The sequence below is a fragment of the Zingiber officinale genome, chromosome 11A (assembly GCF_018446385.1).
Source record: "Zingiber officinale cultivar Zhangliang chromosome 11A, Zo_v1.1, whole genome shotgun sequence".
NCBI classification, from domain to species: domain Eukaryota; kingdom Viridiplantae; phylum Streptophyta; class Magnoliopsida; order Zingiberales; family Zingiberaceae; genus Zingiber; species Zingiber officinale.
The window spans coordinates 74,452,497-74,480,465 of NC_056006.1; the positions used below are offsets into that span (position 1 = coordinate 74,452,497).

Sequence of the window (27,969 nt, forward strand, 5' to 3'; positions counted from 1 at the left end):
TGGAAGTTATGAGTGGATGAATCCAAGTGGTTGCTCCATTAAAATAGTTTCTTTAAGGTGTCCATGAAGGAAAGGATTAGAAACATCTAATTGTCGTATTAGCTAATTGGAGCTAACAGTTATAGATAGTAGCAGTCTGATAGTTATAATTTTAACGACTAGACTAAAAGTATCATTGAAGTAAATACCTGATTGTTGAGTAAAGCCTTTAGCAACAAGACAAGCTTTGTAATGTTCAATATATCCATCTACATGATACTTAATTCGATAAACCCATTTAGAGCCCATATTATTCATAGATGGAGTACGAGGAACTAAGCTCTAGGTTGCATTACGAAGAAGAGAATCAAACTCTGTAGTCATTATAGCACGACAATTTGGATCTTTGATTGCCTATGTAAAGCTAGAAGGTTCAACAAAATTTGAAGAAGCAATAAGAGCACATGGAAGAAGATAACGAATGGAAACTGGTTGACATCGTACATAAATATTACTTAAAGGAAGCATTCACTGAGAAGTATCATCATCAGAGCTACTCGAAGATGAGTGATCAGATGGATTGGGATCAGAACTAAAGAGTGGATCACCACTAGCCGATGAGTCTACTGGAATTTGTGACGATGGATCAAGACCCAAGATTCAATCTCCACTTGTACTTTCAATATGTCCTGATGAAGCAATCTGTGAGGATTCTAGTATATTAATTGGTGATATTAAATAAGTTCCTTGATTATATGAAGGAGGATATGAGGTATCAACTACAAATGGGAAAAGAGATTCATCAAAAGTAACATGTTCAGAAATATATATCCGTTCGATCAAAATATAGTGACAACAGTACCTATGGATGCAAATTATTATAACCAAGGAAAACACATTTTTGAGAGCTAGGGTTTAACTTATGTTTAGAGTAAGGTTGTAGCCAAGGATAACATGTGTCTTTTAGAGTGTATACTGAAAGCCTAAGCTTTTGTAAACATTTATTTTGAATAAAGAATCACATTTGGTCAAATTATCTATATGTATTTGTAGTTGTTCAATTAATTTATATTGTAGATAACATAGTATGTGGTGTCACATGCAGAAGATAATGTTATCAGTACCTTATAAATTATAAACAGTAGCTCACGACCAAGATGGAAAGGAACAAACCATTGGAAGGTTGTAGTGTAATTGGGTATTAGTTTATCTTAACTATATAATTACACTAGTACACTTAAAGTGTATTGAATAGGACCATTAGAGGTCGTTTCTTTTATACTAACTTTATAAAGGAACAAAGACCTCAGTATTATGGAAATGTGTGCTCTTAATCCTAATATAATAACAAGTACATATATTTGTTATTTATTTCTTTAATTTATCAATGGGTGAGATTTAGTTTGATAAATCAATAATCTCGATAAGTTGGGAAATGATATCACTTATAGTGTGTGTTGTTTATTATAAAAGAAAACTGTGTTCTAGAAATCTAGGTTGAGAATATCCCCAAGAGGAGCTCATAAGGATTGTCATGTTAAACCCTGCAGGTGGACTTAGTCCGACATGATGAAAAGGTTGAGTGGTACTCCTCTTGGACTAAGATATTAATTAAGTGAGTTGTCAGTAACTCATTTAATTAGTGGACATTCATTATCTTAAACACAGAGAGACTAACATACTTATAATAAGAAGGAGCCCAAAAATGTAATTTGGGATTGGTGCGGTAGTTCAATAATAGTTCTCTAGTGGAATGAATTATTATTGATAAAATTAAGTTGTGTGTTCGGGGCGAATACGGGATGCTTAATTTTATCGGGAGACCAAAACCAATTCCTCCTCTCAGTCCCTATCGTATCCTCTTAATTATAGAGTACTATACCCACCTATACCCACCTATACCCACCTTCGCACCCATCTAAAAGGGGTCGGCCAAGCCTTGCTTGGAGCCCAAGAAAGGGGTCGGCCAAACCATGTTTAGATGGAAATGATTGTGGCCGGCCCAAGCATGGGTTCAAACTATGTGTGGTCGGCCATTAAAAATAGAAAAGAAATTTTAATTTTAATTTTTTTCTTATGTGGAATACATAATTTAAAAGAGGGTTTAAAAATTAAAATATTTCCTTTTATAAAATTCTACAAAAGATTAAGAGAAGTGTTAAATCTCTTTCCTTATTTGTAGATTAAAAGGTTGATTTTAATTTTAGTAAAAACTTTCCTTATTTATAAATCATCCACATGTTGAAAAGATAAATTTTAAAATTATAGAAATTTCCTTTTATAACATCAACCATGAAGGGATTATTAAAGAGAAATTTTATTTTAAAATTTTTCCGGAAGCAAATTAGGAAGCTTTAATTTTTCTAGCGAAAAATTTCCTTGTTTGCTTGTTTTGATGTAGCCGACCATATGCATTAAGAAAAGGATTTTAATTTTAATTAATTAAAATTTTCCTTTTCAATGGCAAAAGAATTATGGAAGATTTTATTAAATTTTCCTTATTTGCCAAGGCTAAGGATTATAAAAGAGGGGGTTTGGGTGCCTTCATATATACAACCTCTTTTCTTCCTTGGTGTGGTCGACCTCTTCCTTTTCTCTTCTCTCCATCTTTGTGGCCGAACCTCCTCTTCCTCTTGGAGATTAAGTGGTGGCCGGATCCTAGCTTGGAGAAGAAGAGGAGGAAGCTTGCATCCCTTGGAGCTTGGTTGGTGGAAAAGGTTCTTCATCCTTAGGAGTTTTTGTGCTTGGCCGAAACTTGAAGGAAGAAGAAGAAGGTGCTAGGTGGTTCTCGTCTCGGAAGATCGTTGCCCACACAACGTCCGAGATTAGAAGAGGAATACGGTAGAAAATCAAGAGGTCATTATCCACAAAGAAAGATATAACTAATAATTATTTTCCGCATCATATTAGTTTTGTTTCTTTGTAAAAATATCAAATACAAGAGGCATACGATTCTAGTTTTTCGAATTAGTTTTCGAAATTGTGTTCTTTTATTTTTTTCTTTTCCTTGTGATTCGATTGTTCTTAGTGGTTAACCTAGGGTTACTATGGGTAGGTTAAATATTTAATTTCCTTAAAAGGCTTTGTCTAGTCGGTGGTGGTTGCTCCCATATCCAAGAAGGCCAAGTGCCTCGCCATGCAGTACTGGAAGCTGATTTTTGAAATAGATATTTAATTGTCTTCGTGACCTAGGTGATTTGGATCGAACGTGTTAAGTTCTGCAGGAGATCCAAGTCTAAACCTAAAAGAACAAATAACTTAAACTTAGGATCAAACGTGTTAAGTTCCGCAGGCGATCTAAGTTTAATTTAAAAGAACACATGGTAGCTAGGAAAAGGTTCAGACCTTTGTACAAAATTTTTGTACAGTGGAACCGTTAGGCTTTCCGAGTAGCAACCAACAATTGGTATCAGAGCTAGGGTTTTGCCTCTGTGTATTTGGTATTAGTTTAATTATGCACATGTCATACATAATTTAGGCAGGATAATAGTAGGATGTGCTAACTTTGTGGATCTAGGATCCAACTATTATGGCTTATAGATATTGTGTGTGTGATTGGACCCTTGGACATGTCAAGGGTATTTTATTGCGTGTGCATGATTGTATTATAAAATACAGCAGGAGCTGTATTTAGTTTTGTTAGGATTTTATTTTTTGATCTAGATACATGTACATTCCTTCGAGGAATATAGGATCGAAAAATGTAAATTCTATTTATGTCACAGATCAAATCTTGCAAGGCGTGGAACCTTTTGAGGACCAGAGGCGCAGCGGAACAAGGAACAAGATGGATGCAACAGCTATGACAATACACGGAGGACAACAATAGATAAAAGCCATAATAGTTGAAAATTAGTTTTTCTATTTATTGCTTTTATGCTGTGCTGTGTGTGCTTGTTAGTATGCATGTTAAGTAGGCTAGCATAGTCAAAATTTCTCACTTTAAATAACTAAGTGGAAGAGAGATTTTAAATAAATTCCACGGTCTCCATTACTAGTTTGTAAGTGATGCAAATAAACTTGCGCGTTGGCTCTGAGTGCCTTCCTCCATATCGGATGAGTTTGTTTGTGGATCACTAGATCAAACTTCCATTTTGGATGACTATAGGAAATTAATTAAGAACGTGTGATCTTCCCCATCGGAAGGGGCACAATCTTATTAATGGACTTAGTGTCAAGTAATGGTATACACTTAGGCACGTCTAATAGTATCCTCCCCATCGGAGTCACTGCTATTATTCGTGTGACCAAAGGAAACCAACTATTAATTTTATTTGTCAAAAAATTAGGTTGACAAGATAATAAAATTAATGGGTTACACCCTCCTTTTACAAATGTTGAATTTGTATACGTTCACACTATCGTGACATACAAAATTCACGGTGTTTTGAGGTGTTGGTTAATTTAAATAGTATTATTTGAAGAATCAATATTATTCTAAATTTAGAGTCCTGACCAAAGTTATTTGTGATTCTTAGGATGACTTTCAACCCTCTGGCCATCATACTAAAAGAGAACAGACTTACTGGTCCTAACTACATAGATTGGAAAAGGAACCTGGACATTGTTCTTATTGCTGAAAGCTATAAGTTTGTACTGACTGAGCCTTGCCCTGATGCACCCAATGGTGAATCTACCCAAGAGGAGATTGAGTATCATAAGAAATGGGTAAAAGCAGATAAGATGGCGCGGTGTTACATATTGGCTTTGATGTCAAATGTATTGCAACATCAACATCAAGATTTACCAACAGCTTATGATATTATGAACAATCTCAAGGAACTTTTTGGTCATCAGGATCGGGCCTCTAGGCAAGACGCCATGAGAAAGTTAATGATGGCCACCATGCAAGAGGGTACTCCTGTGAGGGATCATATCCTAAAGATGATGGCTTATCTAAATGAAATACAAATTCTTGGAGGAGAAATTGATGGGGAAACCCAGATCGATATGATCCTCTAAACGCTACCTAGAAGTTTTGAGCAATTCCGCTTGAATTATAATATGAATAAAAGGATATATTCATTGACGGAACTACTGACAGAACTTCAGGCAGCAGAAAGGTTGTTTCTTCACAATTCTCAGATTCACTATGCTAAAAATGGTTCTACTTCTAAATCGAAAGGAAAGAAGAAGAAGAAGAAACAAAGTGGCTGCAACACCCCACCCTCCTCACTACTAGTCTGCAAGGGTGGGGCGCTACTGGACTACTAACTTATCTTAACTAACATGGCATACATGTGAATATCAATACATAAACTCTCTAAACATGCAATTAACTAGCAGCGGAAGACTAAATGACTCATCTATACATACTACTCAGAATTATGTTCACAACTAAATCTATACATCAATCTAATCATGCTGGAATATATGTATTAATCTGAACATGCATGCAACCATTATACAACTTAGATAATAGGTCTAATGTGTATAACAATTTAAATGAAAGAATTCTAAATACATGGCAATCTTAATAAAATTTTATGCTAAATCCCTAGGCTTCTATAGTCCAGGCATCACACATCCATCGACACCTCCTTGTCGTCTTCCTTTGCTATAGCTTTTCCTTTCCTTTATCTACAATAAGAGGAAAATGCAACTATAAGCAAAATTGCTTAGTAAGCGCTATCTAACTCACAAAACTCGAATATGCATGTGATTGGAAGAAATCTACATAAGCTGAGCTAAACTGATATTAGGCTAATGCTGAATCTGAACTGTATTCACGTAACTGATTTGTAAAGTTTTGAAAACTATTTTCATAATAGATAAAAATAATAATCATGTTTTTGCTATGCGTGCATCCCTAACTAGACCCGAGGTAGCTAGTCCCGAATCTAGTAGGGTTTACTAGGTTATCTAAACCTAGGGACGACTATGGGAGCCCAACCCAAGGACAACTGAGAGTCCAGCATACTAGGTTATCTAAACCTAGGGACGACTATGGGAGGCCAACCCAAGGACAACTGAGAGTCTAGCACAATGCCACTGATAAAAGTAAAATACTGATTTATAAGCTAATTTATCTTAATTACTTCTTCTTTAAATGCCTTGGCATTTTAACGAGCACCTTGTTTGCCAAAATCCCTAAAGTCTTGACTTTGAGATCTACTTAAGGCCTTGACATTTTTCTTTCTTTTCTTTATCTTTCTTACACTTGTTAATACCTCTAATAAAAGAATGCTTCTTTAAAAAATTGAAATGTTTAAACAAATTCTAACTTTGAAATGCATAAACAAAAGTCTGCATACTATGCTAATTAAAATTCTGCATACTATACTAATCAAGATTCTGCATTCTATGCTACACTATTTCTGTATACTATGCAAACATAAATTCTGCACTATAATACTTAACCAAACTGCACTATAATCTTTTTTTTATGAAACTCATGGTAGGAAATCTTCAAAATCATTAATCTTTGCGGCATGCGTCGGAAATCAAGAACACATGAATCCGAAACTACTCTACTGCAGGTGAGGAAGCACTTACCTTGCTCCTTGGACTCACAACCGAACAAGAAGGGCTTCTAGGACCTTGGCCGGCCGCCGGAGATGATGCCCTAACTCCCTTTTGTTTTCTGCCCGAGCTCCGCCGTTGCACGCAGAAGAGAAGGAGAGAATGGTTTAGGTCCCGGGAAAATAGAACATCAACTTATCCCTTTTTATAACTCAATATTTCTGTTAACTCCTTAAATAAATTTTTCTATCTTTTCTAAACAGAACCGTCCGCTTGGGCACTTGGTCAGCCGGATCCGCTTAAGGTTTGGGTCGGGTTGGAGGTTGCGGGTTCGAATCTCGGCTGCATCCCTTTTATTCCTATTTATTTTCTGTTTTCCTATTAACTACTACTTAAATAAATTTCATTCTCGTTTTTAATCGGCAACGCTCGCTGGCACACTTGGTCAACCGTGCTTTGCTAAATCTTGACCGGGTCAGAGGTCGCGGGTTTGATTCCTTAGTCGCCCCTTTTATTTCTATTTATTTTCTATTTCCTATTAACTATCACTTAAATATATTTCATTCCCCTTTTTAATCGGCAACGATTGCTGGGACACTTGGTCAGCCGCGCCTTACTTAAGGCTTGGCTCGTGGGTTCAAATCTCGGTTGCAACCCTTTTCTTCCCATTATTTCCTGTTATTAACTTCTACTACTTAAATACATTTCATGTTTTTTTTAATCAGCGACGCCTGCTTGGGCTCTTGGTCAGTCGGATTCACTTAAGAGTTGGCTTGGACGGAGGTCTCCGGATCGAATCTCGGCTTGGATATTATTTTTGTCGAAACTTCTTTCGTTTAGTAAAAATATCAAACGACCTCCAAAAATTACATAAAAATACTCTAAAAATTAATAAAAATCTCTAGAATATTTCTAAAGTATTTCTAAATATTTTTAACCACTATAAGAACTCCAAATGAGGAAATTTGGGTCGTTATATTGGCTCAGCAAAGAAGGTGAATAAATCTCAGAGTACAGGACCTAAAGCTGGAGTGAAGAAGCCGAAGGGCAAGTGCTTCATCTGCAAGCAGTTAGGGCATTGGAAGGCGGACTGTCCTCGTAGGAATCAAAACAACAAAGGTATATCTCATGCACTAGTTGTTGAAACATGTTTAGCGGTGTTATCTACCAGCACCTGGTGTGTAGATACGGGAGCCACTGATCATGTCTGTAATTCTTTGCAGGGGTTCTAGGAAACCTGATGGCTATTTGAAGGAGAGATAACCGTCTACATGGGCAATGCTACTAAGGTGGCGGCTGTTGCAGTGGGAGACATCTACTTATCTTTTGATAGGAATAGAAAATTGGTTTTAAGAAATTGTCTTTATGTACCCAGTTTTAGAAAGAATTTAATTTCAGTTTCTAAACTGTATTTGGATGGACATTCTATTTCCTTTAATAACAATGTAGTTATAAAGAGAAATAAAGTGATTATATGTTCTGGTGTATTAATTGGCAGTTTATATATTTTAAATCCAATTTCTCCCACAAAGCAAAATATGAAAATTAATAACACATCTTCTAACTCTAATAAGAGAAAACAACCTTCGGAGATGAACCAAGCGTATCTTTGGCATCTAAGGCTTGGTCATATTAACTTAAGTAGGATTCAAAGGCTTATAGCCGATGGACTCTTGGGTTCATTAGAGTTGGAAAATTTTCCAACTTGTGAATCTTGCTTGGAAGGTAAAATAACCAAGACGCCTTTTAAGGCCAAGGGGTATAGAGCCAAAGAAGCGTTAGAATTGGTTCATTCTGATTTGTGTGGTCCTATGTCTATCCAAGCGAGAGGTGGTTTTGAATATTTTGTCTCTTCTATAGACGATTATTCAAGATACGGATACATTTACTTAATGCACCGCAAGTCCGAGTGCTTTGATAAGTTCAAAGAGCAAATGCGGAGAAACGACTAGGTAAAAGTATCAAGATACTATGGTCTGATCATGGTGGCGAATACCTCTTAGGAGAGTTTAGGAATTACTTATCAGAGGCCGAGATTCAATCCCAATTGTCCGCACCTAGTACACCCCAACAGAATGGTGTGACAGAACGAAGGAATATGACTCTTATGGAGATGGTTAGATCGATGATGAGTTATTCATAATTACCAAATTCGTTTTGGGGATACGCTCTGGAAATGGCAGCGCACATTCTGAACTTAGTACCTTCTAAATCAGTATCTTCTACTAACACAAAATTATGGAATGGGCGAAAGCCCAATCTACGACATATTCGGATTTAGGGTAGTCCAGCACATGTGCTGAAACCAGATGCTGATAAGTTAGAATCTCGTACAGAAGTTTCCGTATTTATTTTATAGTCCTAAAGACCAGAAGGTTATTGTCAGCACCAATGCCCAGTTTTTAGAAGAAGACTATATAATGGATTACAAGCCCAGTAGCAAAATTATTTTAGAAGAACTTATAGAGGACACGTCTACTTGAGTACCAAGAGTACAAGATGAAGTACCACAAGAGACTGCAACACGTGTCACACATGATACACAACCACAAGCGGTGCCTCGTCGTAGTGGGAGAGTTGTGAGGGAACCTAAGAGATTCATGTTTTTGGGAGAGTCTTCAGACTTGATCGCGGGTAAACATGAACCTGATCCTCGAACATATGACGAAGCACTCCAAGATATAGATGCAGTTTCTTGGCAAAAGGCAATGAATTCTGAAATAGAGTCTATGTACTCTAATAAGGTCTGGGAGCTTATAGAACCACCTGATGGTGTAAAAGTCGTTAGATGCAAGCGGATCTACAAAAGGAAAAGAGGGACAGACTGGAAGGTAGAAACCTTCAAAGCAAGGCTTGTTGTGAAAGGGTACACTCAGAAAGAGGGAATCAATTATGAGGAGACCTTTTCACCGGTAGCCATGCTTAAGTCTATCTGGATACTCTTATCCATTGCCGCTCATATGGATTATGAGATTTGGAAAATGGATGTCAAGACAACTTTCCTTAATGGAAGTCTTGAAGAAAACATCCATATGAAGCAACCAGAAGGGTTCATTGAAAAGGGTAAAGAGCATCTAGTGTGCAAGCTCAATCGGTCCATTTATGGACTGAAGCAAGATTCAAGGTCTTAGAACATCCAGTTTAATGAAGTAATCCAGTCATATGGATTTATTCAGTGTCTGGATGAGTCTTGTGTATACAAGAAGTGTAACGGAAACGTGGTGGTATTTTTTGTACTATACATAGATGATATTTTCTTAATTGGCAACAATGTCAAGGTATTATCGGACGTAAGGGTATGGTTGTCTAAACAATTTGATATGAAGGACTTAGGAGATTGTGCATACATTCTTAGGATCAAAGTAATAAGGTATCGCAAGAAAAGAATGTTGTGTCTATCCCAAGCTTCATATATAGATACAATCCTTGCTCGTTTTAGTATGCAGAATTCCAAGAAAGGTTTCTTACCTTTTAGGCATGGAGTAGCTCTATCTAAAGAGATGTCTCCGAAGACATCAAAGGAGATAGAGGACATGAAAGCAGTTCCTTATGCTTCGGCTGTAAGAAGCCTTATGTACCTTGGAGAAGGACATTGGACTGCAGTAAAGCATATATTAAAGTACTTGAGAAGGACTAGAGATTATATGCTAGTTTACCAAGCAGATGATTTGCTCCCTATGGATTATATGGAGCCATTGCATGGAGGAGTGTTAAGCAGAAATGCGTTTTAGACTCAACCATGGAAGCTGAGTATGTGGCAGCCTCTGAGGCAGCTAAAGAAGTAGTACGGCTCAGGAACTTTCTAATGGACTTAGATGTGATTCCTGGTTTGCCCAGAATCATCACAATTTATTGTGATAATAGCAGTGCAGTTGCAAACTCGAAGGAACCACGAGCCCATAAGGCAAGTAAACATATAGAGCGCAAGTACCACCTGATACGAGATATCGTGAAGCGAGGAGAAGTTGTCATCGCTAAGATTGCATCAGCAGATAACCAGGCGGATCCTTTCACTAAGGCCCTTCCAGCGAAAGCTTTCAATCGGCATGTGGAGGGGATGGGAATCAGATTTATAGCAGCAGATATGGCAGCTTAGTCATTAGTATAAGTGGGAGATTGTTAGAGAGTATACTAAAAGCCTAAGCTTTTGTAAACATTTATTTTGAATAAAGAATCACATTTGGTCAAATTATCTATATTTATTTGTAGTTTTTCAATTAATTTATATTGTAGATAACATAGTATGTGGTGTCACATGCAGAAGATAATGTTATCAGTACCTTATAAATTATAAATAGTAGTTTACGACCAAGATGGAAAGGAACAAACCATTGGAAGGACGTAGTGTAATTGGGTATTAGTTTATCTTAACTATATAATTACACTAGTACACTTAGAGTGTATCGAGTAGGACCATTAGAGGTCGTTTCTTTTATACTGACTTTATAAACGAACAAAGACCTCAGTTATTATGGAAGTGTGTGCTCTTAATCCTAATATAATAATAAGCACATATATTTGATATTTATTTCTTTAATTTATCAATGGGTGAGATTTAGTTTGATAAATCAATAAGCCCGATAAGTTGGAAAATGATATCACTTATAGTGTGTGTTGTTGATTATAAAAGGAAACTGTGTCCTAGAAATCTAGGTTGAGAATGTCCCCAAGAGGAGCTCATAAGGATTGTCATGTTAAACCCTGCAGGTGGACTTAGTCCGACATGATGATAAGGTTGAGTGGTACTACTCTTGAACTAAGATATTAATTAAGTGAGTTGTCAGTAACTCATTTAATTAGTGGACATTCATTATCTTAAACACAAGGAGACTAACATACTCATAATAAGAAGGAGCCCAAAAATGTAATTTGGGATTGGTGCGGTAGTTCAATAATAGTTCTCTAGTGGAATGAATTATTATTGATAAAATTAAGTTGTGTGTTCGGGGCGAACATGGGATGCTTAATTTTATTGGGAGACCAAAACCAATTCCTCCTCTCGGTCCCTATCGTAGCTTCTTAATTATAGAGTACTATACCTATCTATACCCACCTTCGCACCCATCTAAAAGGGGCCGGTCAAGCCTTGCTTGGAGCCCAAGCAAGGGGCCGACCAAACCATGTTTAGATGGGAATGATTGTGGCCGGCCCAAGCATGGGTTCAATCTATGTGTGGCCGACCATTAAAAATAGAAAAGGAATTTTAATTTTAATTTTTTTTATGTGGAATACATGATTTAAAAGAGAGTTTAAAAATTAAAATATTTCCTTTTATAAGATTCTACAAAAGATTAAGAGAAGAGTTAAACCTCTTTCCTTATTTGTAAATTAAAAGGTTGATTTTAATTTTGGTAAAAACTTTCCTTATTTATCAATCATCCATATGTTGAAAAGATAAATTTTAAAATTATAGAAATTTCCTTTTATAACATCAACCATGAAGGGATTATTAAAGAGAAATTTTATTTTAAAATTTTTTCGGAAGCAAATTAGGAAGTTTTAATTTTTCTAGCGAAAAATTTCCTTGTTTGCTTGTTTTGATGTGGCCGGCCATATGCATTAAGAAAAGGATTTTAATTTCAATTAATTAAAATTTTCCTTTTTAATGGCAAAAGAATTAAGGAAGGTTTTATTAAATTTTCCTTATTTGCCAAGGCTAAGGATTATAAAAGAGGGGGTTTGGGTGCCTTCATGTATACAACCTCTTTTCTTCCTTGGTGTGGCCGACCTCTTCCTTTTCTCTTCTCTCCATCTTTGTGGCCGAACCTCCTCTTCCTCTTGGAGATTAAGTGGTGGCCAGATCCTAGCTTGGAGAAGAAGAAGAGGAAGCTTGCATCCCTTGGAGCTTGGTTGGTGGAAAAGGTTCTTCATCCTTAGGAGTTTTTGTACTTGGCCGAAACTTGAAGGAAGAAGAAGAAGGTGCTAGGTGGTTCTCGTCTCGGAAGATCGTTGCCCACACAACGTCCGAGATTAGAAGAGAAATACGGTAGAAGATCAAGAGGTCATTATCCACAAAGAAAGGTATAACTAATAATTGTTTTCCGCATCATGTTAGTTTTGTTTATTTGTAAAAATACCAAATACAAGAGGCATGCGATTCTAGTTTTTCGAATTAGTTTTCGAAATTGTGTTCTTTTTTTTTTCTTTTCCTTGTGATTTGATTGTTCTTAGTTGTTAACCTAGGGTTACTATGGGAAGGTTAAATATTTAATTTCCTTAAAAGGCTTTGTCTAGTCAGTGGTGGTTGCTCCCATATCCAAGAAGGCCAAGTGCCTCGCCATGCAGTACTGGAAGTCGATTTTGGAAATAGAAATTTAATTGTCTTCATGACCTAGGTGATTTGGATCGAACGTGTTAAGTTCTGCAGGAGATCCAAGTCTAAACCTAAAAGAACAAATAAGTTAAACTTAGGATCAAACGTGTTAAGTTCTGCAGGTGATCCAAGTTTAATTTAAAAGAACACATGGTAGCTAGGAAAAGGTTCAGACCTTTGTACAAAATTTTTGTACATTGGAACCGTTAGGCTTTCCGAGTAGAAACCAACAGTGTCACGCCCCAAAGAAGTCGCTGCCAGACAAAAATCCGGCAATATTTCCCCTGTACCGGTGACAATCTAAAGCATCAATACATACAAAATATACATCAGCCACATACGGCTAGAATATATACACAACCACGCAGTTATAATCACAGCCCACTCGGTTGGAATGAAACAATCACAACCACCCAATTATATATAAAGCAGCCCACACGGCTGTACTAGAAACACAGCGGAAAAATGAAGGAAAGCCCACACAAACCAAATAAATACAATGCATGTTGGCACGGCTTAAACACAAATCCAACACCAAAACCATAAGATAATCACATGGCTACACACAAATACAATGCCAAAATAATAAAAGGATATACAAAAAGAAAACAAACACTAGATGAAACAGTCTTCGGATGTGACGTAGGACCCGACATACAGGATACTCCGAGCGACACTCTACCATCTACCTGAAAACATAAAGATATAAATGCGGTGGTGAGTATAGGTAACTCAGCGGGTAATAGACAAGATAGTGCATGACCCATAAATAAAACATGGACATCACAAGTATATATTCTCAGTAGGGAATAAAGAACATGATCATACTATCATAATCAATGCACCTAAACATATCTGACATAATAACCTGACATATAAACTGTATAAACCACAACTAACATAATGACAGATACATACCCAATCTGGAATCGATACATGGTACAATGATCAGTAAACTCATCGGATCTGCAACAAACCCACTCATGACACCTGTGCAATATAAATACAACTGCATATACATGTAAAATAAATGACATGTATGCAGCATGACAACCATATGTAACAAGCATATCTCAAACAAGTGCAACAACCACAATCACATGCATCTAGTATCTACTAGGCATGTATACAAAAATATCTCCAAAAATACACCGCGCATCATATGCAAAAATGTGTATGCATGCTCCATGGTCACCCCCGCCACCTCTCTAGACACCACAACCCCTGTATGGCCGAGAGGCTTGGGTCCGTGACAAACCGTACTAGCCTCCAGTACATGCACCGCTATAGGCGGTCAAAGCGAATGGTCAACTAAGTAGTTATGTAACTACATAACTAAGGGTCCCTGACCACTCACATCTCTAGCCCTCTGACTATTGTACCCTCAAGACTCACTACTCCACAGTGGTCGAAGCTGACAGAACACTAAGCGGCTGAGTAAGTACAACAGGACTAGCTCCAAGCTACCACTCTCCAATAGTGGCCGAATGGACAACTATAAAAGACTGACAACCCTCTCAACCACAAGGGAGACGATAATCGTCAGTATACAATGAATGATGATATATATATATATATAATCATGATACGAACACCATCATCATCCATGCAAACTCTAAATCCGCCTAAGTACCCCACAACATGAGTATAATCATCATGATACCTCCACATATCCCACCAAACACATATATACAACTACACATGTATAATCAACCAAGAATCTCCAACAATCCCCCTAACACATGTATACAGAACATAGGTACAATCAACATATATCCTCCAGTAAAAACACATCAGACACATGTATATACAACAAATATACAATCAACACAACTCCTCCAATCATCACACCGGACAAATGTGTACACAACATACAAATGGGCAATCATCATATGAACACCGCCAATGAACCATCCCCTACCATACACACTCTACATGTACACAAAATACCACAGAGTATAGATAATCCAAAGTGTAGACTGTATATGAATTAAATAGATCATCACAAGGGTCAAGCATAAGTATCAAGCAGGAAAGTAACCAACGAACACGATATAAGGTAAAGCAGCCTAAACCATCACATAATAACCATGCACTAAGCTAAAAAAAAATCTACATAGAGCCAAGGAAGAAATACCCGCCTTTATCTGTTGATCGTGATAAGGTAAATCCTAAATCATGATGATCGTCCCATACCAAAGTCCTGCATAAATCAATATATATATTTTATTTAGCTAAATTCATAAGAGTTAAAATAGCTAAATAAAATTCCTACCCTATCAGGATAACTCCACTCAAATTTGATCTCTGATTAATCCCCAAATAATCCTTAATCACACAACACAAATTCATCCATTAATCCAATTCCATCGTATATTCTAATCCATCCCTACACATCACAATATCTCCCAATTTGATAATCATCCAATCAACCAAATCCTCAAACTACCACATCTGATAATCCAATCAACAATCAATCTAATGATCCTAAGAACGATCACATACTAATCTATATCAACCAAAACAATACTTACCACTAGAAGTAAAGTCTTAATCCTTAATCCACAATAATTCATCCAATCCACATCACCCCACTCATAAATCTAAGCAAGCACAAACCCTACCATCCTTTAGAAACCAAATTTAACAACATACTAATGCATCCAACAAAAATACCTCATTGGAACATCACTAACCTCGAGGTTTAGCAACAATTTAGCAGCTCACAATTAACTAAAACTGCCCGGGAGCTACAAAGGGACACCTACACACAAATTCTTCCCAATAATCAATCCAAACCCCAATTGTACAGCAAAGAATTGCTGAAACCTTAATCCACAATACAAAAATTCACCTTAACAGAACCTTACCTCCTCTCCCAAGACCTTCACAGCTTCAAGAAGTGGAATTTGCAATGATCGGCAACAGGGTAAGTCCACAGCACACTGATCCAACTCCTCCTAATCCAGATCAAAGAGAGAACCACAAATGAACCCAATTATACCAGAATCCTTAAATCCACAAAATTTTCGGACGAAGCATACCTTGATTGGTCCCCTCTGATGCTGCCGCCCCATCCAATCCAGCAGGAATGGAGCTATAAAGCAATCCCTAGCGAACATATTGAGGAGGAGACCATCGATCGGTTGGGGACGCGAGTCACCACCCTACCATGCCCTAGCTCCGCCGAGTCGTTGCCTCGCGTGCCAGCACAGCCTAAGAGAGGATCACTCTGTCGGAGATGGTCGGAGCCGTCAAGATCTGGCGACGCTTTCCCCTGGTGACGCGACGAAGCTGAGATCACTGGGGAAGTTGTCGACGTTGGGCCGTCCGCGCACGAGAGAGAAAGAATAGAGGATCGCAAGAGGGAGAGCATCTATTGCTCTCACACTGCCAATGGAGTAGTTGCCCTAGACTCACACAAAGGAAGATGGCCGGCGATCATGAGCTCGGCGTTGGTGAGGCAAGAAATCGCCGGAGAGGGAGGTTTTGGGCAGATGAGTTGTCGGGGAAGAAATGAATCGAGGGAGAAATAAAGAAATTAAAACCTAGGTTTAAGTTAAATAAGCCTTATAAATCCTCAATCAACTCCCATTTAAATGGGTATCCCAAACAGGCTCCGCTTAGCCCCACCGATTTATCCCCTCAAAACAAGTCATATGGACTCCGTTTAAATTTCAAAAAATTTCTAAAAATTCCCATAAGATTTTTTGTCCAATAACATTTATTATTTAATTTTATGGTATTTTACAACATGTGCAACCAAAGATATGAAAGAAAGAGTAATATGGAGAACGATTATAAAGTCTCTCCAAGGGATATTTGTTGGTGTGGGAAGCATCCGACAATCTAACTTGGGTTTTAATTATGTCAAAGGGTCTAAAGTTAAGTTGTCTTGTGATCTAACAAGATTGATTGAGCTTGTAGGAAAGTCCTAAGTTGTCATAGGCAAAAGTCCTAGCTGCGGTTAGGCAGGTGGAAAACCCTAGGGGGTGATAACCCTAGGTCCTAGGCAGTAGTAACCCTAGGTGATGAAAAGTCCTAGTTGTGGTTAGGCAGGTGGAAAATCCCTAGGGGCGATAACCCTAGGTCTTAGGGGGTGGTAAGCCTAGGTGGAAAGTCTTGGCGAGTCTAGTGCTTCGGTCAAAATCCTGGAGTCGGGGACTCTAGGTTGAAATCCTAATGGTCGTAGACCGGGTGGAAGTCTGGTGGGTGCTAGAGCGGATGTCTAGCATGAAGACAGGAAGCATTGGGTGCTGAGTAAACGTTCAGTCAATCTGGAGGATCGGTCTGACAATAGGTAACTTCTCCTGAGTGGAGTAGGTGAGGACACGTTTCTTGTTAAGGGAACAGTAGGCATCGATTCATCTAGGGGTTCCAAAGGAAATCCAAAGTCAGAATAGGACAATCTGAATGTTGTCAAGTTATTGATCTATATATCATTTGCTATTTTGTCTAACTCTATTTTGTAGGAAACTAACAATTGTGCAAGGTTAGTTTCGGCTTTGATCAGTCGACAGAACTGGGGATCGGTCGACCGAACCTCCAAGCAAATAGAGTTGATTTCCAACGAGTTGATTGAGTTCAACCGAGGGATCGGTCGACTGAACCTCAGGATTGGTCAACCGAACTTAGGATAAGAGGTGACGTGTTCGAGCCGAGTTGATCGGACCAGATGAGCTAGGGATCAGTAGACCGAATGGTGGGATCGGTCAACCGAATAAAGGAATTCTATTCGAGCAGTAGAACCGGGAGGCAGACCAATTCAGGTGGGATCGGTCGACCGAACAAAGGAATTCTATTCGAGCAGCAGAACCGGGAGGATCGGTTGACCGATCGACGGCGAGTCAAATCTTGATCCTGAGGTAAGCGGATCTAGATCATCCTTAAGACTACTATAAAAAGGAGTCTCAACCAGCACTTCAGAAGACAATGAAGAGCAACGAATATAGAACAACTTGTGCTCTTGTGTGCTGCTCCGAATGCTTCAACAATGCTCTGCTGTTCAATCGACGGCTACTTCCATCATCTTTGTATTGTCATTATAATCTTTTAAGTTCAATACTTGTATTTACTTATTTATAAAGATTCTTGAGCTTATAGTGATTGTCCATCGAAAGCACTCTCACGTGCGGGTCTTGGAGTAGAAGTCGTCACAGGTTCCGAACCAAGTAAATCTTTGGTGTTTGTGTTTTGTTTGTCTCTCTTATTTCCGTTGTGTATTTACTTTGAGTTTACTCGAAACGAATGAATTAGCCACGTGAGTTGTTCACCCCCCCTTCTAGTACTTTTCGATCCTACAATTGGTATCAGAGCGGGGTCGCTCTGAATCGGTATAACTACCGTTTGAGCATTCTTATTCGTCTCTTTTTCATTCGTTTTTGTTAAAAATAAAACCTTACGCATTTCATTTTTTCCCTCCAAAACTGTTTTTGAAAAATCCATTTTCATCTTTTCACCATTGGTTGGTATTAGCGAAATATCGTATTTTCAAAAATTTATAATAATATTTTATTAATACTTTTATTAATATTTTATTAATTTTTTAGTAAATTGATATTTTTATTTTCCTTCTGCACAACTAATCCAAGACCAAGTCTTGGAACATTTGTTGTCGTATTATTTGTGTGCGAGGTTCTTAATCAATGGCCTACCAAGAAGGGTACAACATAACACGCCCGCCCCTCTTCTCCAACGAGGATTTTGGCTACTGGAAGGGCCGAATGGAGAACCACCTCAAAACACAAGTCAAGATGCGGATAATTATCCAAACAGACCTCGAACTCCCACTTGACAATGCTGGGAAACTAGTATCATGCGAGAACTGGGACACAACCTTAATGAAGAAAGTAGATGACAACGCCAAGGCGACCTGCACTCTCCAATGTGGCTTAACAAAAGAGGAGCTAAACCGGGTTGGCCCCTTCAAAAGTGTAAAAGAACTATGAAAGAAGCTGATCAAGATGCACGAAGACACTTCCGATACTAAGGTAAGTAAACGTGATTTAATATTAAATAAATTATATAATATAAAAATATAGGATGGTGAGTCAGCGATCCAGCTTCATAATCACATACAATATCTACAGAATGGACTTCACGCGATCGGGCAGAAAGTGGAGAACCACGACGTAATAAGGTATGCATTTAATGCTTTTTCGAGGAATACCTTATGGGCAGTAATGGTAGATGCTTACAAAGTATCCAAGGACCTTTCTTTAATTAGACTTGACGAGTTATTTTTAGAATTTGAATTGCACGAACAAACTAATACACGTCCGATCGAGAAAGGTATTGCTTTGATTACAGGTGCAAGCAGAACAAGAGAACCAAAAATCAAGTGCCGAATGGAACTCGAATCTAAAGATGAATCGGATCTCGAAGATGAAATCACCACCGAACTAGTCAAACTAGTTCGGAAAGCACTAAAGAAGAAGAAGGTGACTCAATTGAACACGAAGGCCAAATCTGGAGTTACCTGCTACGACTGCAACAAGAAGGGATACTACAAGCCTGACTGTCCAAACCAGAAGCACGGAAGAAGGAAGGTCTTGAAAGCAACGTGATTCGAGTTATCGGGAGAGTCAGATGAAGAAGAACACAAGCAAACAATCTTCCTCACTCTACCAGTACAAGCGTACGTTACCGAAACCGAGTCCGAGTTAGAAACCAATAGTGAATCAGAAATCGAGTTCGAGAGAAGCCATGGATCCGTATTCGTTTCTGAAGGACCTAATCACATTGTAAGCTCTCTAATTCTAGTATTAACGTAGATGACTTATAAAATTTAGTTTCGTATTTATTAAGAAAGTTGGCCAAATCTAATGTCCCAGTTAAGTCACTCCAAAAGGAGATAACATCCCTTAAGGAAGTGACTAACTTGAGTTCTTTGACTAAGCAAGTTAAGGAAGAGAATTCCAATTTAAAAACTCAAGTCAAAGAACTCATTAGAACGGTTCACTTTGGGTTCCAAGAACCTTAACCTAATTCTTGGAAAATAAAGGGTCGTATACAACCGAACTGAACTTGGATACAAGGTCAAACAAAGATTTATATCCTACTTATCATTAGTAAATTGATCAAATAGAAACTTAGTCCAAGCATGGGTCCCCAAGTCCAATCTGATTAGTCAAGTTAGACTCAATCAATATTGGATCCCCAATGATCAAATTCATTAACTTGATAGACCTTATCAAGGCTATGATCCAGAGGGAGCCAATAAAAAGATCATTTTTATTATAAAATAGAATTGTTTGATGCTTAATTTCCTGTTTTTTATTATTCATGCTTAGACTAAGATAGATAAGGACCTAGACTTGGTTCACACTTGACTAGGTAGACCTAGGAGTTTCAGAAAGGAAATCAAATATTCAATTTCCTTGAAAGGTTTTGTTTAGAAGTGGTGGATGATCCCACACTCAAGAAGACCTAGTGTCTCGCTACAATCTGGAAGCTAATCATTGAAATAAATATTTAATTGACTAATTGTTAAACCTTAGTCTAATTCAAATGTAGATCAATCCTTAGATTTAAATTTAAATTGAAGATTAAATTAATCATCTCACAAAACTATTAAGGTTCTGTGATTGAAAATCCAGAAAAGGGTGAGATGGACCTAGGTTTAAAAAGTAGTTAACCAAATCCAAATTAATTAAACTCATTTCAATTAAGTTAACTCAATCAAAAGCTTAATCAATTTCAAAACTTTAATTAATTACAAAACTTTAATTAATTTCAAAAGTTTAATTAATTTCAAAAGTCTAATTAATTTCAAAAGTTTAATTAACTTCAAAAGCTTATCAATTTCAAAATTATAATTAATTACAAAACTAAATTATAATTAATTACAAAACTATAATTAATTTTAAAACTATAATTAACTTTCAAATCTAATTGATTTTCAAATTATAATTAATCTTCAAAATTTTAATTCTTTCCAAATGCTAATTAATCCTAAAATTTTAAATTTACACTTATTTTTTAAAATTTAAAATTTGAACTTATTCAAAATCCAAACTTATATTCCAAATTTTGAAATTCAAAGTCATTCAAAATTCACACATATAATTTAAATTCTCAAATTCAGTATTTTTTTAAAAAAATCCAAATTAAACTTAAATTATGTTTGAAATATCATAAATATTTTTTAAAATTATAGATAAAATCATCTTCAAGATTAACATAACTTCATCTCACACAAACTCATAAGTTTACATGCTTGATAACCTAGATGGGATAAGATGGAAAATTAGGAAAATAAATAACAATTTTTTATGTTTTTGTTTCACATGCTTGGACTCTAGGATACCCTAAAACTTAAAACACTCATTCTTGGCATTAATTAAGGGGGAGTGAAAGGAAGGTTAAGCCATTAATTTTTATTTGGATTTCAAATTTTTTAAAGAAGTTCAATTTTTAACTATTTTTGAAAATAAACCTTATTTGAAAAAGCAAGTTCAAATATTTTTGAAAAATTTTAAGTTTGTAACTATGCTTTTTATCTAAAAACATTTTTTTTAAGCTAAGTATTTTTCAAGCTAAGTCCTTAAACTATACTTTCTATCAAAACCTTTTCAAATAACTATGCTTTTCATCAAACTCTTTTTTAAAGCTTAATCCCTATCAAAATCTTTTTAAAAGATAAGTTTCTCTCAAAATCAAACTTTTTAAAGCCAAGTTTTTTTTTTTAAATTTCTATTTAGAAAGCTAACTACTTAAGCTAAGCTTCTATCAAAATCTTAAAAAAAAAATCTAAGTACTTCACTAAGTTTTGATAAAGCTAAGTATTTGATAAAGTATTTTTAAGTAATTAAAAAAAAATCATTTTCTTAGCTAAGTGTTTTTTTATAAGGAATCCTTTTAAAGTTAAGTTTTTCTCTTACGCTTTTTCACAAGCAATTATTTTTCAAAGCTAAGTTTTTATCGAAAAAGATAAGTATTTTCAAAGAATTTATAATTTAGCTAAATGTTTTTCAAATAAATTATTTTCAAAGCTAAGTTTAGCTAAGTGCCACCCTTCAGGAGGAGCTTCAAATTAAACAAAGTAAAAACTCTTTTGTCAAACAACCCTCATTCTTTTTTGATATATGTCAAAGGGGGAGAGAAAAGTTAAAAGTTAAGAATTAAACATTATTTTTGTAAAATACCGTAAAATTAAATAATAAATATTATTGGACGAAAAATCTTATTGGATTTTTCAGGAATTTTTAGAAATTTTTCGGGATTTAAACGGAGTCCGTATGATCCGTTTTGAGAGGATGGATTTCGGGTACAGAGGAGGCCTGTTTGGAATACCCATTATGTGGGAGTTGATTAAGTGGTTAACTTAGAGGTTAATTAGGTTAACCTAAGTATTTAATTAAGAACACTAAATCCCTAAATCCCCGATTTCTTCTCCTCTTTCCCGATTCTGCCGAACCCACCTCCCTCTCCCGATCTCCTCCTCCTCACATTATGCCCGAGACCCCCTTCCCTCTCCGACGATTCCTCCTCGCCCGATCGCCAGCCACCGCGAGTTCACCGCCGGCAGCGACCTATCCTCTGCGTGCCTCACCAACACCAAGCTCTCTTGGCTGTCGATCCTCTCCTCCCTCTCCCTCGTGATTCCTCCCCTAACTCGCGAAGCCGACCTTGTGCTGCAGCGATTCGCCGATCGTCGGGCATCCATGAGCAGCCGGTGCTGGCCACCGATTCCTGAGCCCTAGCTTCGGGTCTATAACCTTCTTCTTGACCCACGACGCCACCCTAGCATGACTCGATCTTGGACCAAAGCAAGAATCGGAGCCCTAGCTCCCATTCCTCGTCATAGTAGCTGTGGATCGCACGACACCACCTGTAGGGATTGATTGAGGTAAGGCTTGGTCGAGAGATTTTGTGAATTCAAGGATTTTTGTGTAATTGTGTTCGTTTACGGTGTTCTCTCTGATCTAGTCTAGGAGGCGACGTCGGATCAACCAGTTGATGGTTCTTCCCTAAGCAGATCATGATCTTCTCCATTCCTTGCAGTTGATTGAAGCCTCGGGTGAAGAGGTAGGGGTTCAATTGAGGTGAATGTGGTTTTGTTTATGGGGTTCCAGTAGATACAATGATGTACGATTTCTTCTTGGATTGATTTTTGAAAAGATTTGGTGTATGGTTGATTTTTGTAGCTACCAGGCAGTGTCTTGCTGGGGTACGAGCTCCTGATTTACTGCCATCTCTCAAGGTAAGTGTCTTCCAGTGATGCCCCATTGGTTTTCTTATTAGGGTGCTACTCTATTAAGTTTCCTAATGGATTGTAGAATTGATTCTTGATATTAGTAGATAACACGTAGATAATAGTTGATAGTTGATTCAATGGATTAAATAATTAGAAGTTAGAATTCGGTTGTGATATGATGATTAGGATGATGTAGGTTGAATTGATTATGGATTTGGTTTGATCGTTGATGGGGAAATTATGTTTAGAAGATTGAAGGATTTAAGGTGCATTGGATTGATTAATAGATTGTGAATTATGTTTGGATCTAAAAGGAGATGAATTAAGAATTATTTGGAGGAATAATCAGAGATCAGATTTGAGTGGAGTTTCCTAATTAGGCAAGGATTTTATTTAGCTATTTTAATTCTTGTGAATTTAGCTAAATAAAATATATATGTATTGATCGCAGGACTTGGATTCAGGATGAGCGTCTTGACACGGGATTACTTGGCACGATCTACATTTTCAGGCAGGTATTTCTTCCTTGGCCTCTATGTAGATTTTCTTGTACTTAGTGCATGATTATTATTGGATAAATTAGGCTGCTTTATCTTATATCATGATCGATTCTTTTTCTTCTGATACTTACTTGACCCTTGTGATGATCTATTTAATTCGTATATCTCCACTGATATCTACTCTGTTGTGATTTCCAGAGTATGTCTTAGGGATTGTCGGATTGTTGTTGGTATTACCGTCTTGATTGGGTATATGATGTTGGTCGTATGGGGATGTGTTATAGAGTCATCTTATCAATTGCAATGTTATGCAGTGTACGCGATGTACACGACGTCTTATGGAGGAGTTTGTGTTGATTGTATGTGGAGTATATACACATGTCCGGTGTTTTATTGGAGGATATATTGATTGTACTTATATTTTATACGTGTATCCGGTGGGATTATGGAGATTATTGGTTGATACTACTCGTGAGTACGTATGTTTGGTGGGATCGTGGAGGTATCGATTATGCTCTTGGGAGGTATTTATGAGGTTTGGGGTTGTTCGGATGATGATTATATATATATATATCATGCTCGTCATTCATCGTGATTCACCATTATCTCCTGGTTGAGAGAGTCATCAGTTGGTTTAGAATAATGCCTTTCGGCCACTCGTGGTAGGCGATTTGGAGCTTATCTTATGTGCCACAGTGGTGTGAGGTTTTGTGAGATCGCGTTGTGGCGATCGGGGACCACGATCTTATGTAGTAGATAATTACTGAGGAGTGTCACCCGGCATATGGTGGGCGGTGGAAACTCTCTGATCGTCTCGGCCTCTCGGCCGTAAGGGGTCGTGGTGTGCGGAGGTGGCGGGGTGACCGTGGGCGTCACCACTTACGCGTATGATCATGCGTATGGGGATATATCATCGTACAGTAGATACTAGTTGTGTGATTGTTGGCGTTTGATTGAGCTATGGTTGTTGCTACGTATGGTTGCCGCATGCGTTTCGATTTATTTTACATCGCAGTTATTACCCTCGGATGTTATATATTTGCGATGGATATGAGTTTGATCGTTGTACCGTGTGTTGATTCAGTTGGTGTGTCTGTCATATTATGTTGCTATAGTGGTTTTGTTTATATACAGTATATTATTATGCGTTTATGTTTAGGTCGTTGATTATGATAGTATGATCGTATTCTTTATTCCCCTCTTGGCGTATACCTTTCTCTATGTTTATTTATAGATCGTACCTTATCTTTCTATTACCCGTTGAGTTACCTATACTCACCACCGCATGTGTATATCTTTATGTTTTCGAGATAGATGGTTGGAGTGTCGCCGGGAGTATCTGTCTAAGGGTCATCCGATGTCGGTTTCGATGTTCGGGTTTGTATATATTTTTTTATGGGGTGATCGTTGTATTTGGTGTGTTGTTGTTTTTTGTTGTGGTTGTTGTATAAAAGCTAGCCGTATAGCGATGTTGTTGATGTTGTATTGGGCTTTCCATTTCGTTTTTCAGTGTTGGTTTTAAGACATGAATTGTTTTATATATAATGCGTGGTTGTAATTATTCATTTAGGTAATGTGGTACATTATTATAAGCATTGGTTGTGTATATAAATATTAAACGCGTGTGGTGATGTATATTTTTCTTATGCTTTAGATTGTCACAGATGCGTGGGAGATCTTCTTGGATTTTTGTTCATGGGGACTCCTTTGGGGCGTGCATAGGTATCGAGCCAAGTTATGGTACTTGCTATGTGTGATTTGATTGATTTATCGATACCGATTTTGGTATCGCAGTTCGACGATGCTATTCCGTGTTTTGGATTTCGTGATTCGACTTTCTTGATGTGACTTTTCGATTTTGGGACCGCGGACATCTCTTGTGGAGGTATGTTTCGCGATATTGTTATCTTATCTTCTTGATTAATGCATGGTTATGACGTGTGTTAGTACTCTTGTTATACGTACCTGTTGTTTTTGTATATCTATTTATGTGTTGGGTCAATCATGATCACGGTTGACCTAATGGAGATCAAGGATTACTCGAGGATTTGTTATATCATACTACCATTTGTGTTAGTTACTACTACTACTAGTTAGTTAAGAGTTAGAGTCGCACATACCCCTCTATTTTTATTAGTCGGAGTGGATGATATTTTATATACCACGGTTAGTGGAGTGTTGGTGTACTCGTTATTTTGATTAGTAGAGTATTGATTTACTCCTGTTGGTTAGGTTAGTAGAGATTGGGTAGTGGTGGATCGATTTTACCTTAGTTGATTTTGAGAGGATTGATTTACCTTTATTAGATCTAGTTGACGACCGATTTAGTTAGTAGTTTGATCGTTGTCAATTACTTTATTTTAGAGATTGATTCGATCTTTGGGGTTACTTGTGCTTGGTTAGATATTTTGGGAGATATATTTGAGTCGGTGTATCGTCAGTGAGGACGAATTATGACCATCACCGTGTACGACAGCTTACGGTCTATAGAGGATGATGTATCCTATTCCAGGGACTTTTGACCGGTGATTGTACGATAGGATGGAAGAAGATTTGGATAGGATACCCATCTGATGTGGAAAAGTGTAAAGCTACTTAACACTTATGAGATGATCGTTACTAGTGTGTATTAATTGAGAGTACATTGGATATATGATTTGTCTTGACGTATAGAGAGTTGAAGTTAGGTTGCTTAACCTCGTGACGTGTCCGTGAAGGAAGAAGCGGAGAATGTTTTGAGAGCGATAGTGATTTCCTTGAGGTGTTTGGAGAGAGTAGTACTCTACTTCTTTCATTAGCATGATGGATTTTAAGGCGATGACTAGTAGACTGCTAACATTGTTCCATGGAGATCCTAACTCATGGAACTATGGATATGATTAGATATCCATGATATACTTAGATATACCCGTGATAGTGCGGAGGAAATGGTGTTAGTTGAGTAATACCTAGGAGGTTCAACAATAACTAGGTATAATTCTAGATGATGATCCTCAGGGATGGTGGGACTGGATAGTTCGATACGATATTTAGTTGTAGTGTTCCTTTATCTTTGTGTTCATCGATAATCTGGAGGTCACGAACCTTAGGGTGGAGCAATCACAGTATGATAGGGTACAAGACAATGATTAGACGACTCAGCTAACATTGCCTCTATCAGGTGGCTCAAGACCTTGACCACATGATCATTTTACCAGATCTTGTAGTCTATATCTTAGGATAGAACATGCGATCCTTTTTTTCAGCATTTGTCGAGGGACATATATAGGATGATTATGAGGGTGGTGGAGATACTTTCTAGATGAGTAGATTCTTAGTCAGAAGGTTGTGTGACCCTTTGACTTGAGATTGACATCCTCTTATTGTGGATATTTGATTATCAGAAAGGATAAGAGGATGAGTGTTTTTGGATACATTTAGTTGTTGGTAGTGAGTGTTGAAGGTTGGATAATTTCCTTTACTCTATCTTGGTTTAGGGGACTATCGTATGATTGATTGATGTTGAGGATGATTGGAGTTGGTGGATATTGTGAGATCGTGTGGTGATTTGTTCTCTCTGGATGATATCTTAGTGGATATTTGATTTGATGATCTATTGATTGATGTTTGGCGATAATGACATGGAGGGTTGAGGCGTGATATATATAGATTTGTTGATTTGTAGTTGGTGATCGATCCAGTTTGGAATCTTACGATTGGGTGTGTTATACGGTATATTATGAGTCTATGGTTTTATCGTTGCTTAACTACCAGAAGTTATGTTTTCATGGACTCGATGTATTTGGTATTATTAGGTGTTTAGATCATTTTCATTGTCTCACGTGGCGATGTTGTGATCTATTTTCGATCCAGGTGGATCGTATACACTAGTTCGTATAGTTCTAGAGATGTTTTGACGGGAAAATCTATATGTGAGGTTTAGTAGTACGTATTATAATTGTCTACGTGAGATTTATGGAATCACACACCACCGTAGGAGTATACCGTAGATCCATAGGAGATGAGGTGTGCTATCGTTGGGAGTAGTATAGTCATCTAGACTCGCAACTTCCTTGATTGGATGGACATTATTGGAGATTAGTTGAGGATTTCTCCATATCTGACTTTGGACTATCTAGGAAGGGTATGGAATGTTCCCGGATAGGTGTGGGATCGGATTTAGATACTTTTGTCTTAGTAGTACTTTCCAGCAGTTTTCTGTGCATGTACAGAGTATACACAGAGGGTAGTGAGTGTGACAGTAATAAGAGAGGCTAGTAGCGATGCCGAGGTTATTAATTCTCGTGATGAGAATGAGGCTCTATTTCCACGAGGATGTGTATTCTGTCACTCATGTCAGGAGGAGGAATTCTTATCTGAGATATATGGATTTATGATACATTCGGAGACACTTGATGTATGGAAACGTGGACTCTTATTTGTGTATACGATATGAAGAAAGACATCGTGTGAGTTTTATACGATGTGTGTCCTGCGTGGAGGCTGAATAGTAGAGACTAGCAGGATTATCTTTGTTG

General features: G+C 37.4%; 1 long non-coding RNA gene across 1 annotated transcript; it reads left to right on the plus strand.

The window, feature by feature from the left end:
* The first annotated feature begins 22,129 nt into the window (after window positions 1-22,129).
* Window positions 22,130-23,463, plus strand: LOC122032177. The gene is made up of 4 exons (XR_006125983.1): window positions 22,130-22,604; window positions 22,685-22,783; window positions 22,903-22,958; window positions 23,404-23,463. It is a non-coding gene; the product is annotated as an uncharacterized LOC122032177 (long non-coding RNA).
* Window positions 23,464-27,969: the final 4,506 nt, after the last annotated feature.